The 17,150-nt window shown below is 41.4% G+C and overlaps 1 protein-coding gene across 1 annotated transcript in view; it reads right to left on the bottom strand.

The window, feature by feature from the left end:
- The window catches only part of col25a1 (collagen type XXV alpha 1 chain), a 345,048-nt gene that overhangs the window by 253,994 nt on the left and 73,904 nt on the right, over positions 1-17,150 (bottom strand). Inside the window, exons 3-4 of the mRNA XM_016575979.1 lie at positions 13,541-13,567; positions 7,557-7,583 (exon numbers count right to left, since the gene is read on the bottom strand). The gene's annotated coding sequence lies outside the window, so the exon portion shown is untranslated. The remainder of the gene's footprint in view (positions 1-7,556; positions 7,584-13,540; positions 13,568-17,150) is intronic.

The raw sequence follows: 17,150 nt of genomic DNA, 5'->3' as shown, positions 1-17,150 counted from the left end.
AGTCTAGCGAAGCATTTTTTGAAAGCATTTTCAGGGAAAGCAAATTTCCTCTTCTGAGTGTGGGGTTCCCATACGGTGACCAGCCTCTCAATTTAATCCAACCCCTTGTCACACAGGCTGAGGCCTGGCAGGCCATCCCTGTAGTGCCATACTGGGTGTTGGAGACAATAAAAGGAGGTTATTCACTGCAATTCGCTCGAATACCCCGAGATTCAGCTGCGTGGTTCCCACCTCAGTTTAGAGCAAAGACGCACATGTCCTGCGCTCAGAGGTGGTGAATTTGCTGGCGATAGGAGCCGCAGAAACGGTTCTCCCAGCTCAGAGCGAGTCAGGCTTCCACAGCCACTACTTCCTTGTCCCCAAAAAAGATGGTGGCCTCCGGCCCATCCTCAATCTCAGACACCTGAATCACGCCCTCATGAAAAGGTCGTTCAGGATGACTACGCTGAAACAGATCCACAAGAATGCACAAATTCGCTCAGGAGACTGGTTCTTTTTGCTGGACCTGAAGGATGCATACTTTCTGGCCCCTCGCACTTTTACGAAGTGAAACAGATGGGAATCCGCATTCTCAACTACCTCGACAACTGGCTCGTTCTGGCCCAGTCGGAGGTAGAACTAGTATTACACAGGACCCTCCTCCTCAGCTATCTGGAGTGCCTGGGACTCAGGGTCAATTTTGCCAACAGCACGTTGTCCCCCAGCCAGCAAATATCGTTCCTGGGAACAATTTTCGACTCAGCCCGAATGAGAGCTGTAGTCGCGCCGCAACGGGCTCTGGCCATACGGGAACTGGCGATCTCCTTCGAGATTGGCACCACTCGCCCTCTCAAAACGTTTCAGAGGATGCTGGGCCTCATGGCGGTGGCATCGCCAACGCTACAGTTGGGTCTGCTTCATATGCGCCACCTTCAGCGCTGGTTGAAACCATGGGTTCCATCCCATGCTTGGCATCACGTACGCCTGCAGGTCAGGGTAAATCAGGCCTGTGTAACAGCCCTGGCCCCCTGGAAGAGCTCCCGCTGGATGGAACAGGGCGTGACCATGGGGATGGTTTGCAGAAGGACAGTTGTCACGACAGACGCCTCCAACTCAGGTTGGGGGGCGCTGTGCGAGGGCATAACGACTTTCGGCCACTGGTCGAAGGCAGAAAAGGCTTCCACATCAACTGCCTGGAAATGCTAGCAGTATGTCGAGCCTGTCAGTTCTTCCTGCCAGTCCTAAAAGGACACCATGTGCTAATCCGATCGGACAACATGTCTGTGGTGTCCTACATAAATCACCAGGAAGGCCTCTCCTCGAAGCGTCTCTTCATTCTGGTAGAGTGCCTCCTGGAATGGGCTCAACTCAACCTGCGCTTGCTGAGAGCAGCGCATATACCGGGCAAATTGAACCAAGGAGCAGACATGTTATCAAGGAGCAATGTCCCCTCAGGGGAGTGTATCACACAGTATCACATTGTGTCACGTCTACAATCAAGAGAAGACTTCACGAGAGCTAATACAGAGGGTTCACCACAAGGTGCAAACAAGGCTAGATTAGACTTTACATTTACATTTAGTCATTTAGCAGACACTTTTATCCAAAGCGACTTACAAATGAGGACAATGGAAGCAATCAAAATCAACAATAGAGCAATGATACGCAAGTGCTATAACAAGTCTCAGTTAGCTTAACGCAGTACATGTAGCAAGGTTTTTTTTATTCTATAATAAATAAAAAGAAAACAGATAGAAAAGAAAAAGAATAGAGCAAGCTAATGTTAGAGGCCTTTTTTGCTTTTGTTAATTGTATAATAAATATAAAGAAAACAGAAAGAATACAAAAAGATTAGAGAAGCTAGTGTTAGTTTTTTTTTTTTTTTTTCAAAAAACATCTAAAAATGCCAGGCCACTTCTGGAAAAGAATTCTATGGATGACTGAAATTAAGATTAACCTGTACCAGAATGGCGGGAAGAAAAAATTATGGAGAAGGCTTGGAACAGCTCATGATCCAAAGCATACAACATCATCCGTGAAACATGGTGGAGCAGTGTGATGCATGAGCATGCATGGCTTCCAGTGGCACTGGGTTACTGGTGTTTAGTGATGATGTGACAGAGGACAGAAGCAGCCGGAAGAATTTTGAAAGTGTGTAGGGATATACTCTCTGCCCAGATTCAGTCAAATGGAACCAAGTTGATTGGCTTCGCTTCATAGTACAAATGAACAATGACCCAAAACATACAACAAAAGCAACCCAGGCTGTTTTTGAAGGTAAAAAAGTGGAATATATAATAATAATGCAATATGATATTTATTGCAATATTTAAAAAAAGAGACAAATGAAGAATTGAAAAAAAAGAAGAAAATTTTGTACATTTTAAAGTTAAATTATTCTATCTAATGCACTTCGAGAGTTCAAAATTAAGAGCTCCAAGCCATGATCTCAACTAAGAAAACTTCAGTGACTTGACTTACCTGAACTTTGAAGAGGACTCAACCCTCTTTTTGTATGTGGCATACTGTCTCAGAATAAATTACATTCACACTGGTGTTTTAGGAAGCCAAACAAATTAGAATATAATAATAATAATAATAATAATAATAATAATAATAATAATAATCGTAATAGCCATATATTGTAAAACTATTGCACTGTAAAAATAAATGAAAATTAATATTTCATAGGTATATTACTTGTGCTTTACACGACAGTAGGGAAATTACAATACTTCTTTCCTAATTTCTACACTTGAAAGAGATATTTTGAACTGCATTTAAACCGCTAGCTGTCAGCAAAATTAATACTGCACTTTTAAGCTTTTATTTTGACGGAAACGGTAGTAGAGCTTTTATTCTGAAGGAAAACTCCAGCTTCAGACAAAACATGCTTACAAAAGCGTGTCTCACTACGAATCTAGTGAAATGCTGTAGTCATTTGCAGCGAATAAAGCATAACTGGTGGCCGTTGTGTTCCCAAACGCGCGCTAAACTCATAGCATGTGCAATAAATTAGTTCACTGCATTCACTGTGAATGGAACCGTTCGGAGCAGAGTATGTGAGCGGAGCGGCGTGATTTTGCCTGGAGCTAGGAGCGATTTTTTGAAAGTCGGAGCGTTGAGGTTTTCACTTGCTCCGAGAACGCTCCGCTACCGCTCCGTCACGAGCACAAATTATGCCAACTCACGCATTAAACATAATTAGTTAGCTTGACAGATATGTGGATCACATATGAAGGTTAAAATGGCGATGGACGAGTGCGGGAAGTCAAAGCATGTTATAAATTGTACAGTTTGTTAATCTGCTCAAAACGAATGTGCTGCTACATTGTTGCACACAGACAGAACATTTTCGTTTAATATAATTTCTGAACAGAACTTTGATTTTTCAAGCATAGTGAAATAATTTAGCCGCGGAGCGGTGTTTCTGATCAGTAGAGCGAGGAGTGGAGCGGGAGGGGAAAATGGTGAACCCGGAGCGGAGCTGGAGCGGAGTGATTATTGAATGCTTGGAGCGCGGAGGGGAAATTGTTGCCGCTCCACAACTCTCACATACTCTGGTTCGGAGGTGCGGAAAACACAGAATCACAAGCTGATCGGCTCAAAATGTGTGCGCGGCTCAAACGGACTTAATCCATATTGTGCTTTCGGTTTTAGTTAGTTTTGACAGATACTGTACCAAAGCATAATGGATAAAATACAAACTTTATAGACCTTTTATGTTAGAATAAGAAGTTTAAATATATTTTAAAAACTACACTTTTTGCCCAGAAGACATAGCGTTTCATATCGTCATGTGACCACGATAATATCGAGACAGTTTTGCTATCGCAATATCACGATATTGATAATATCGTTACATCCCTAATATATATATATATATATATATAAATGCCAACATTATTAGAACACTAGTATTTTCACCAGCTAAAAAATGGTTTTAAGTCCATTATTTCTTATTATCTTTTGCTGTAGTGTGTCAGTAGGAAATATCAGTTTACATTTCCAAATATTCATTTTGCCAATAATTTTAATAATCCAGTGAGATTTTTGTTTGCACAAGGAGTCTGACAACAGCCAGTGCTCCACAAAGAGATCTGATCTCATCATCATCCAGTCTGTCTGGAATGACATGAAGAAACAGATAAAACTGAGACAGATTAAATCCAGAAGAACTGTGGCAACGTCTCCAAGATGCTTCAAGAAAGCTACGGTATTGTTAATAGTTTTAGGCACTTTTGTGGTGCCTGATTGCTTCTATCGTCCTCATTTGTAAGTCGCTTTGGATAAAAGTGTCTGCTAAATGACTAAATGTAAATGTAATATATACATACATACATACAGCGGGACAGGTTGGGCAGCACAAGCCATGCCCCCAAACTTCGTGCAAGTGGCACCAAAGGGACAATTGACAATCAAACTTGCAGGATAGCAGTGGGGAGTCGTGCCTGATGTCCTAGAAGGCATCGCGTTCTGGTTCATCACGGCCAAACTCCCTGTGTCACCAGAGGGACCGGCCAGAGACGCGTGGAGAGGTGTTGTGTCCCCAAATCGCAATCTCTTGGCAATTGGCCATAGGGGGCATCGGATGCGAGAATGGGGAGTAGGGCTGAACGATTAATTGCATTTGCGATAATATCGCGATATGAAAAAACACGATTTTTCAATCGCAGAGACTGCGATTACACTCGATCACGTGACATACAGAAAAGAACATTTATGTTTAATCTATCTAATAGTGTGTTGGTCATACTATACAATGATTTATAGCTCATAAAGAGCTTTAAAAAATAATTGCATATTAAATCGCAATCGCAATATTGGTAAAAAAAATCGCAATTCGATTATTTTCCAAAATCGTTCAGCCCTAATGGGGAGGCCCCGTGTCGATCAATGTCAACCCATGAGCCTAATAACCTGATAGAAATCCTGATAGAAAGAAAATGAAACACAGGATTTTCCACCCGGCTTTCCTTGAAGACTTGGCGGCCCCATGAGACATGGGAAGCGCTGCCTTCTAGCGTGGAGCTCGATGCGCCGCCCTCGACGACGTCTCAGTGCAGGGCGGAGCAGGTGATGCAGGAGGGCACCCACGACGATGAGCAGGCTGAGGCCGAGTCCGCGACGGAACGGTGGCAGTATGAGGATCAGTATGAGGCAGTATGAGGATCATGCATGATGTGTTGTATACCTCAGTCTGCTTCTGTACTGCCGAGAACTGCTGCGCACTGCTGTGTGTCAAGAAAGCGCACCTTGTCAACACTTTTCATCTCGACCAGGTTGAACCAGAGAAGGCGCTCTTAGACCACCAGAGTGGACATCACATTCCTAAGGGTCTGCGCCGTGATTTTCGTCATTCGGAGGGCGAAGTCAGTCGACCCCGGGTCGATACTACCCTCGTGCATTTGTTTTACGGTCTTGGCCTGGTGAACTTGCAGGATAGCCGTGGCATGCTGGGCAGAAGAGGCTTGGCCCACAGCAATATATGCTTTGGCAGCGAGAGCTGCCAACAGCTTACAGGCTTCGGATGGGAGACACAGACGATTCCTCAAAGTGGTAGCGTTTTGCAGACACAAGTGCACTGCAACATCTTTCTCCAACTGGGGAATGTCTACATACCCCATAGCCACCCTGTCATCGAGGGTAGTGAGGATGGAGGAGGAAGATGAGTGGCATCTAGACCACCGAATGCAACACTGGGATCGCCATGAGATGGGCCAGCAGAATAACCTGGCAGCCGGACAGGACAAGCACTGCGAGAGGAGTGAGAGGTCCGTGGGGACTGGCCCAGAGAAGCTCTCACTGTAACCCTTATATTCTCCCAGAGCTCGAATCTCCACGATCACAGTGCTGCCATGGTCATGCGCTCGCAGTGCGGGCATGAACCATCCGTGAACTCATCTTCAGTGTGCTGAATGCCCAGACACAGAAGGCAACGCTTGTGGCCATCATCAGAGGACACAAAACGACCGCAACCAAGAGGACACGGACAAAGTGAAATCTTTAAAAAAAGGTGAGCCGTCCGCAATTGCTCTTTTAGAGGAAATCTGCTCTTTTAGTTGAAGCACCCAGGGGAATCACTATAAAGGGACACAGCTATTCGCACCATACCGCCAACCAGAACAGCCCTCCGACACAGCAGATGAATGGCGTTGTGGAGTATAACAGCTTTCATACAAACACTCGGTTCCGGAGCAAAAATCAAAAATTCGAAGCATGCTGTCACCTTATATGTATGTACGGGGAGTGGCTCAGCATGCAAAATCCACTAGCCAATTTTCATTGGCGTTTTCTGTTAAACTAAGATATGATTGCAAGTTGACCCCTAATGTCTTCATGACATAACTCGTAGTGATCGACAGATAGGGAACCTAGGGTATGATTTTACTCCAAAATTCAATGTACATTACAAAATGACAAATGCAAGTCCATGATTGGGTGCCTGGATTCCAGTTGTTTCCGTGAATTGCAGCGATCCAATTGCTTCTCTTTTCTGTAGCATTCAGCAGTCTGGAAAAATATTGCTCCACTTTCTTGTTTTACCTATTTGTTCAGTCAATCACATAGCAGATCTTTCTCATTTACAATGTGTTTTCACAGCATTCAAGCTGAACATTAATGTCTTAGTGAGTGACTCCTGCCTACTGATGTAACTAATTACTTTCAAAAGACAGTAACTAGTAATATATAATGTATTACATTTTGGAAGTAACTTGCCCAACACTGGACATCATGTGCATACCCTCTATATGCAGGATTTTTGAGAAATAATTCAAATACCACTGAATTTATAGTAATGTAAATAATTACCCAAATATATCCTTATTGCACTGATACCAAATGAAATTCACAAGTTATAATCCCACAGACTCTCACTGTAAAATGGGTAATTTACCATAAGTGTTAAGAGAGTTTTGCTATGAAAACCTGTGGTTAACTATGAAATATGGCTGACATCATCAGATTAAAATAATTAAGATGCCTCTGGCAGGCCAAAGTTAAATTTTTTTTTTAAACATCTGCTCGCTCCAATCTGTGGGGAAAAACATTTAAAGGCACTTAAAGCTGAGACCCCCTCATAGACCATTCAAGATTATGACAGATGTCATAAAAATGCACCAAATAACAGAGAGAGAGGTAAGGAGAGGCAAAGGATGAGGAGGTGATTTATTTCATAATCTGCCAAATGTAGCTAAATGCATTGTTAATCATCCTGTGAATTAATCAAGTTGTCAAGCAACTGAGCTGAAAATAATTACGTTCTTTGAACGATCTCTTAGTCTAGAATACTCATATGTCACTGTAATGTCAGAGTATGTTAGGACCTCGATTCTACTACAAAACCTTCTACTACAAAACCAACTGCTGGTACTGAACATTTAAAATGGCTCCTTGAGGTGTTTATAGTTTGGCCTTTCCAAGCCTTTTTTTTTTACACACACCATTAAGAAACCCATGCATTTCAAACATGCAGCCCGCAAGGCCATATGGGAGATATAACACATTCATTCACTCATCAGAAGAGGACATGCAAGAAGAAAAAAACAAAAACAAACAAAAATAAAAACACATACCCTTGGTCCCTGGTCACCTTGATCCCCCTATAAAAAAAAAGAGCAAAAAAAAAATTGTAATAAGAGAATATAATTTTTTTAATATTGTACACAAATACAAGCAATGAAAGGAGTAATTTAAAACACACTCGCGATATCCACATTCTCAAAAATTCATTGCAGTTGAGAGTAAAATCACTTTTTTTCACACACAAATTGTCAGGTAAGGAAGAGGAATGAGTGTGCACACTAAAAACAATGTTTATAAACTTAACAGAAAACAAATGTGAATATGTTATATTAATTGTTACAATACCTTACCATAAAAGTTTTACAACTAAACATTATATTGCATTTATCAGGACAAAAAAATGTATTTTTAACAGTGAAAGAATATTCGTAGAAGTCCTGTAGTGACATTTTATTTTAATAATTTATTTATATAATAACATTTATTTTTGTTTATATAATTTACATTACATAAAGTACATAAAGGTGTTTGTTAATTCTTATGTTGTTTAGTTAATGCCTATTGAATAATTTAAAGATTAAACTAGTTAATGAAATAAGGCACCAAAATATTATCCCATAATGCATGACACATTTTTGTAACTGCCAACCATAAAAATTGTATTCTTTCCATTAACAAGATATTTTATTGTTAAATTAACATGATTAAATAAGACAAAAGAAAGAAACAATCACGTCAGCGTAAATGGAGTCTGAGTTAGAAAGCAACTAGGTGGGTGAAGAACCAAAAGCAAAACAAAGACATCTACACTGTCTTCCAAGAAAAGTACAAAATAATTTAGTTTGTTTCTTTGGCAGTGTGAGCTTTCATAATCCTCATGGCACACGTTGGCTGATCATGGAATGTCTATAATATTGGAAGTTCTGAATAATTTCTAATAGGTACACAATGAATGCACAAGAGCACAAGAAAAGAGCTCACCCAGATCTTCTTTGTATCATGATCAGAATCAGAATAGCTTTATTACCAAGTATGTTTACACACACAAGGAATTTGACTTGACGACAGGAGCGACAGGAGTGCAGAAGAAAGTACAGACATAGTGCAGACATACATAGGAATAACACAGTAGGGATGGAATGTAACACCAATATAAGAAAAAAAGAATTAAATAATGTACTATATACAGATTAAAAGTATTGGAAAATTTTTTTAGTTGTTTAAATAAATGTACAGATATGTTATTTACAAAGTGTGCAGTTTACAAGTGTACACATTTTGGATTCTGTGTATAAATATGTCAGTTGTGATGGACGGTGTATAATTATGAAAGTTTAATTGTTCAGGCTGAATATAGCCTGCGGGAAAAACTGTTCTTGTGCCTGGCTGTTCTGGTGGTCAATGCTCTGTAGCGCTGGCCAGAAGGCAACAGTTCGAAGAGAGAGTGGGCTGGGTGTGAGGGGTCCAAGGTGATTTTCTTAGCCCTTTTCCTGACTCTGGAAATGTAAAGATCTTGGAGGCTGGGCAGAGGGGCACGATAATCCTCTCAGCAGTCCTGACTGCCCGTTGTAGTCTCTTGATGTCTGATTTGGTAGCTGAACCAAACCAGACAGTTATGGATGAACACAGGACAGACTCAATGATAGCAGAGTAGAACTGTTTCAGCAGGTCCTGTGGCAGGTTGAATTTCCTCAGCTGGCGAAGGAAGCGCAACCTCTGCTGGGCCTTTTTCACAATCTCACAAGAGTCGATATGAGTGTCCCACTTTAGGTCCTGAGAGATGGTGGTGCCCAGGAATCTGAATGACTCTACAGCAGCCACAGTGCTGTTCATGATGGTGAGTGGGGGAGTGCTGGGGAGTTTCTCCTGAAGTCCATGATCATATCCACCGTTTTGAGCATGTTGAGCTCCAGGTTGTTGTGACTGCACCAGACAGCCAGCTCTTTAACCTCCTGTCTGTAAGCAGACTCGTCTCCGTCCTTGATGAGGCCGATGACTGTAGTGTCATACACAAACTTTGAAGTCCTTTGAAGTGCAGTCATTCGTGTACAGGGAGAAGAGCAGTGGGGAGAGAACACAACCGAGGGGCGCCAGTGCTGATGGTGATAGTCCTGGCAGGGCCGGATTTACCTCTTTTCGTGACATAGGCAAAACATATTTTTGGGCCCCCCTTCCCTATTAATATAATAGGCCTAATATTAGCCCCCAAGCAAACAAAAATATTTCTTAATCAGTGGAAACGTTACAGTGTTTTCTATCGCAATAAGCGATTGCGTACAGTCAATAAAAATCGAATGTAGCTCTTAATTTGTTTGAGAACTCAATCAGTGGAAACTGTTACAGTGTTTTCTATCGCAAGAAGCACTTGCGCTCCGTCAATAAAAATCGAATGTAATTCTTAATTAAAGACCGTTCCATATAGACGCGGTGACGTGGCCACATAGAATACCACTTCGGGAGTTATTTCTCTAATAATTTTAACGGCCAGGAGTCACAACCACACATCAAGACATTGTTCAGATGATTTGTTTCAAGACATTTGACATGTTTCCGTCCTGAAATGTGTTGAACTATTTTTTACACACCTCATCCCAAACCTTTCATTGCAAATTCCAAAACGTCATTTTAGAGCTAATAACAGAGGCTTGAGCCATTGATATGCAGGCTAATGCAGTTATTAATGCAGTCTAATGCTGTTATTAGAGAGAGAGAGAGAGACAGAGAGATATTAAACGCGTGTGAATACCTGCGTCTGTGCGTCTCTCAGAAGTGTTCAGCAGCAGCGTCTACTAATAGCGAATCTTTAAGTTAAACTGCTTCAAGAACTTCCCTACTGAGAAATGTCATGTAGCTTTTCAGCTGCAAAACTATTTTATTGATAAATTCGCGGGGTGGTGTTGATGACAAGTTTCTGTCCGCGTGTGTGTGCATCTGTGAGAGAGAACTGGAGAAAGCGTGATTTCCGTACATAAAAAAAGGTGGAAGACATGGAAATAATTTGTCATTTTTTACACTATTGTTTGTTATATTTATTTGCTCAATGTCTTCTGAGGTTTTGGTTCTTTTATTGTTGTAGATAGCCCATAGTATAACAAAATATTATATATCTCTTCATTGTGTTTGGCCCCCCCCCTGGACGAGTGAGCATAGGCACGTGCCTAGAATGACAATGCATAAATGGTGGTGATCCTCTGACAGATGGAGGTGGGCACAGAGAGCTGTGTAAGTTTGTCTGAGAGCAGGTCAGGCATGATGGTATTGAAGGCCGAATTGAAGTCCACAAATAGGATCCTTGCGTAATTCCCAGGTTTGTTGAGGTGTTGCAGGATGTAATGCAGTCCCATGTTGACTGCATCGTCCACAGACCGGTTTGCTCTGTAGGCAAACTGAAGAGAATCCAGCAATGGTTCAGTGATGTCCTTCAGGTAGGCCAGGACCAAGTGCAGATCAGAGCGGATGGGGGGTGGTAGACGATCCTTTTCAAATCTGCAGTAAAACACATTCAGATCGTCAGCCAGTTGTTGATTCTCCACAGACTGTGGGGGTGGTGTTTTGTACAAGGCAATGTTCTTGAGAACAGACTGCATCGTCCACAGACCGGTTTGCTCTGTAGGCAAACTGAAGAGAATCCAGCAATGGTTCAGTGATGTCCTTCAGGTAGGCCAGGACCAGTCGCTCAAATTATTCATGACCACAGACGTGAGAACGACAGGTCTGTAATCAGCAGCTTCAAAAACACTCCAATCAGTGAGGTCGAAACAGGCTTGTAAATCCCGCTCTGCTTCATTAGTACATCTTTTAACAGGCCTTAAAATAGGCTTAGCTGATTTCAGTTTCTGCCTGTAGGTCGGTATAAGATTAATCAAACAGTGATCAGAGAGCACCAAAGCTGCTCATGGGACAGAGTGATATGCATCTTTTATTGTGGTGTAACAGTGATCCAGTATATTACTGTCTCTGGTGGGACATGTAATATGCTGCTTGTATTTTGGCAGTTCACGGGAGAGATTTGATTTGTTAAAATATCCAAGAATGATAAAAATAGAGTCTGGGTACCTTTGCTCCATTTCAGTTATTTGTTCGGCCAGCTGTTGCATCGCGGCGCTCACGCACGCGTCCGGAGGAACGTACACATTAACTCCCGTGGCAAGTAGAAAAGTTTACAGTTTATGAAGAGTGCCTCTAAGTTAGGACATCACACCCTTTTCAGCATTGTTACATCTGAACACCAACTTTTGTTGATGTAGAAACACAATCCACCACCTCTCGTTTTCCCCGTTAACTTCGCGATGCGATCCACTCTGAACAGCTGGTAGCCCGGCCGATGAAGCGCGTTATCCAGAATGGCTTCACTCAGTCAGGTTTCAGTGAATCACAGTGCAGCAGAGTTTGAAAAGTCCTTGTTGGTGCGAGTGAGGAGAAGAAGTTAATCCGTTTTGTTAGGAAGGGAACGAACATTCGCGAGATGAATGCTTGGGAGCGCAGTTCGAAAGCCGCACGTGCGTTTCCCTCTTCTGCGTCTGCACGCGCGTTTGAACAACACAGCTGTACCTCTGACTAGAATGTCCAACAAAATGTCAGAATAATCAAAAACCGGAAAAAATATATTGTCTGGGATGTGTTGCTTAATGTTAAGGAGTTCGTCTCTGGTAAAACTTATAGAAGAATAATGACAAAACACAGAACAAACAAACAAAAACATCAGAAGAATTGCGGAGCTCAGCGTCGTGGCTGCCATTTGCGGCGCCATCTCGATGTATATGATCAAGTCAGAGTGTGACTCCAGAGTAACTGTATGAAGGGAACACAACTCATCCCCCCTTCATACTTTGGCTGAGGACTCAGAGACAAATGAGGCGCATGGCTGTTGATTGGAATGTCTACAGAGAGTAGTTTACATTTAATTTTGCGATTTGCGGCCATCGTTACAGCAAATGCCAAATAGTAGCGACTGTACAGAGTCCTGAACCTCTGCATGGGTGGATTAAATTTTGAAACTCAGCTCTTGCCTAACGTATCATGCAAGCTGGGTTTCCAGATGTATAATTGCCTGGACTCCAAATGCTATCAAAAGAGGGTACACTCAGCCCTCTACATGAGGAATGTCAATGTTTCAAAAGCAATATTTCTGCTCACTGGTCATTTACAAAATCTCCATGCTGGAAAAGCATGTGTGGTGATGATCAAAATATTTTGGCTCTGTCTTGACTGCAATGCCACAACAATGTCTTTCCATAACATGTGAAGAACTTCCAACACTTGAATGCTTTTAATATTTCTGTGCTGGATCACCGCTTGTTGGGACTAATAAAGACTAATAAAAACAATTTGGTCATTTTTCATGCTTGGCATCTGTTTTATATAGGGATGCTCTGTAAATAATTAAAACACTTTAGCCTGGGGCCTGCTGGGAAGGCATTAATGTAGTGCACTGTGGATTTGTGAACGATGAGAGGATTAAGATATGTGTCATATTCTCTATTGGTGGTAATTATATACATTGAGAATTAATCCTCTGGTATACTCACCTTTGTTTTTTCCTCATGGTTAAAAAGACGTGTTAACCAGCTGAGGATATGTGATAGACTGAGTGAAGAAATTAACTGGAAAAGAAGTTTGTGTCAAAGCAGGTGGAGCCCCAGGCCACCTATTATTACATAATCACTCTTGACCAATACCAATTCGAAGGTGTTTAACAACTGGAGCAAAGTCTCCTGAAAGTGTGCACAGGTAATCTACTTCAAACCACGAGAACACTTTCAAAAGCAACTGAAAAATGTGAATGTTTTGTTTAAATTTTCGTCTTTACATCAGCCCTGACATGAAACATTCTGAAATATTTTTAATAATATACTTCATTTTTGTTTCTTTATTTAAATAAATAAACTGCCCTCTGCCCTGACATTCCAACTGTCACATTTAAAACCATAGCAACTGATATTAAGGGATATTCAATATTTCTGCAGCTGTAAAAATGGGATACATGCATGGTTGCATAAATTGTTGATGTAAGAAGTGTTGAAAGGGCTCTTACCTTGTCACCTTTTGGGCCAGGTGGACCCTAATTACAAAAGAGAGAGAAAAAATTAAAAGTTTGCTCCATAAACTGTAGTAGTATTAATACTAAAAATAGTATTGTAGTATTGTAATTGTATAATATTTCCATACATTCTATTCAGTTCATTCAAATCATATGATTCCAATGTGAAAACATCACCTAACAAGTAAATGTTTTTGTATCTTAAGCAGTGGGTCATTCCATGTCAAATCAAGCAAATTTCAGAAACCTCCATGGCTATTTTTTTTTTTCCTCTGAAGGAAGACAAATACTGTACAAATAGTGATGAAAGCCAAAATATTTTATAACATAGATGAATATTGACTGAGTAATCCACTATTTTGTAGAGGGGGGTCAAAATGACAATTTTCACCTAAGATTTGGAGCCAAATTACAGGGGGTAAAAATTACTTTAGAAAGATGACAGCATCATGTTATTTTTACAAAGAGGTTGGTATGTATATTAGTATAATTTGTTGACTTCAGCAATCTTTGTTGCATTATACAGCAATGGTATCAGTTGAGTTCAAAAATGAGAAAAAACACTTTTCGAGTTTTCAGTATGGTTCAGTTCAAAAGATATTGGGAACTCAGTAAGGACCCAAAAAGTAAATTGTTAAATTTTACACATTTTCAGTGGTCAAAAACAAACATGGGTCACTTTGCATTTAGCTGATACTTTTTTATGTTAAAAAGGAATGTCTGAAGAACAAATACTGCTGAAACCATAAATGTATCTTGTATCCTTCTTTCAAAACAATTGCACAGAACATACCTGTCTGAGTATCACAAATATATATATATATATATATATATTTGGCAATCTGTCCGCCTGTCCTTTGATGGATTTAAGGGTGCCAATACCACTCTGAAATACAGGTGCAGCATCTCTCAAGATCAGTTCCAGTTTTTCTTTAGCAGTTTGTGTATCTCAATAGGCAGTGACTTGAGGTTTTTGATCTCGTTCCAGCCCTCTATTTGGTAATATGTACAAGTTTAGAATTTCTTTCTGGCTGTTATATTCTACTGTCACTGGCAGCACACCACGTGGTCTTACTTTTTTTTTTACCAGTATATGTTTTGAGAACAATGGAAGATGGTTTGAGCTTCTCTTTGCTGAAAAAGACATTGTAATCCCTCTCAGTCATTACTGAAACAGCTGAACCTGTGTCCAACTCCATTTTTACCACTTGATCAATTAGTTCTGGCATGAGCCAGATGGCGTGTTTGTCTTTTTCACCCAGACTGAACAACTGACCTATTGGTAAGCCCTGCCCCCCTTAATTACTGTTGGTCCCTCGGACAAACAAACGGAGCTGCTCACTGTTTTACAATGACAGCTGTCAGTGTGAAAACCTTGTCACAAGATGTTTTTGAACAATTTTGGACACAGAAGGACCACCATTCAAGTGGGAACTAAATATGCAATGGAGGGATATATAAAAGATTTTAAAATATACATGGTGGGTAATTCTCGATTAATTAACTCGATTAATTTGGAAGCGAGGTTTACAGATCACAATGCAAGCAGGAGAAGCCTCATGTTACAGTCGTCACGATCGCAGATGACAACATGCAGGATCAACACTGTTCATATATAGCAGGGTACGATTAAATTAATTTACATTTAACCACTTTAATATGGAGAGGCACTGAAATGTAGACCTTCATTTATGTGTTTTTGACCTACACTGTACATGACGTGAGAACAGTCTGCTATTTAGGTTTGTACGTTAGCATGGACTCATTAACTTTAACGTTAGCTAGTTTTGGCCAGAGATGCCTTGCTGAAGGACAAGATAACATTAATGTTCTGCTTGAGCAGATGAAAATTGTAACTTAATGAGAGTATGACAACCAGAAAATGAAAGTTTTCGTCTTCATTGGTATTAGGGTTGAATGCTTACGGACATTTTGCTTTGTTTTGTTTGGGTTTAGGAAATGGAATAAAATAAATTCCATTGCCCATCCTCACAGCATACCTGGAATCAGTGTTACAAGTACCGCAGGCACATCTTTTTTCCATTTTTTTAGCATAAACACCATCAAACCGATGCAAGCTTCAGATCTTCCAATGTTTCTCTATGGCGCTGAAATCTAAAGATGTCAGAGTTCCGCTCCCTGTGCAACTGATACTCGACTGCCATTGGCTCGTCTGTGTTCGAGGGGAGGGGCTTACCGATAGGTCAATTCCAGACTGGCCAATGCATCCTCACTGTCCTTGCCCAATACCCATTCATTTTATGCAAATTTCTCTTTTCAGTGCAATATCACTTGTCAAGTCACCTTTATTTATATAGCGCTTTTAACAATACAGATTGTGTCAAAGCAACTGTACAGCATTAATTAGGAAAATAGTGTGTCATTGATGCAAAATTACAATGGTAAACACTAAATTTTCAGATAAAGGCAGTTCATCATTGAATTCAGTGATGTCATCATCCAGCTCAGTTCAGTTCAATGTCAAAAGTAATGGTAAAGACATTTATATTGTGTCAAAGCAACTTTACAGTATTAAATAGGAAAATAGTGTGTCAATAATGCAAAATGACAATAGTAAACACTCAATTTTCAGTTAAAGGCAGTTCATCATTGAATTCAGTGATGTCATCGTCCAGCTCAGCTCAGTTTAAATAGTATCTGTGCAATCAAGTCGACGATATCGCTGGAAATTAAGTGTCCCCAACTAAGCAAGCCCGAGGTGACAGCGGCAAGGAACCAAAACTCCGTCGGTGACAGAATGGAGAAAAAACCTTGGGAGAAACCAGGCTCAGTCGGGGTGGGCGGTTCTCCTCTGGCCAGACGAAAACCAGCATTTCAAATCCAGGCTGAGCACTGCGTACGCTTCGCTCCCGGAAGGCTCTCTTCGAGGAGGGAGCCTTCACCAGCGTTCCCCGCGTTGCTGGCCCCGCTTCCGCCAAGGCGGAGCAGCAGCTACACTCGTGGGGTTCGCAGATGGATCTGGTAGAGGGAATGGAGACGGGCGAGATCCTATCTTCTTCCTCACATGCCAGATCCAGCACTCGCTCTCCCAGTCACAGGAAGTTCCTGAGGTTTGCTTTCGGGGGCAAAGCTTACCAATACCGGGTGTTCCCTTTCAGTCGGTCACTCCGAGTCACATCAGTGACCGACGAATTGGGATATCGCTTCGATAGACCAATCTACTTAGAGTGTAAACTAAACGAGCCAATGCACATTGGCATGCAATTACTGCATCCAGCTGCCGCTGATCTTCAGGGAACGAGGGTTACCATACGTAACCGAGACGTTCTTCCTTTCGGCCTTGCACTCTCACCCTGCACTTTCACAAAGTGTGTGGATGCAGCTCTGGCTCCCCTGCGACTCCAGGGCATCCGCATACTCAATTATGTCGACGATTGGTTGATTTTAGCTCAGTCGGAGCAGGTGGCGGTTCAACATCGAGATGTCGTTCTTGCACACATGAAAGAATTGGGGTTAAGACTAAACGCCAAGAAAAGTGTGCTTTCTCCAGCACAGATTATCACTTATCTGGGTGTGGTGTGGGATTCGACCACGATGCAGGCACGTATGTCCCCTGCTCGGATCGAGTCGATCCTCACCGCAG

Source organism: Sinocyclocheilus rhinocerous, unplaced genomic scaffold (assembly GCF_001515625.1).
Source record: "Sinocyclocheilus rhinocerous isolate Xijiao unplaced genomic scaffold, SAMN03320098_v1.1 scaffold1015, whole genome shotgun sequence".
In the NCBI taxonomy this organism is placed as follows: Eukaryota; Metazoa; Chordata; class Actinopteri; order Cypriniformes; family Cyprinidae; genus Sinocyclocheilus; species Sinocyclocheilus rhinocerous.
Note: the sequence above shows the minus strand (reverse complement) of the source record. Positions and strands in the feature narration are given on the sequence as shown.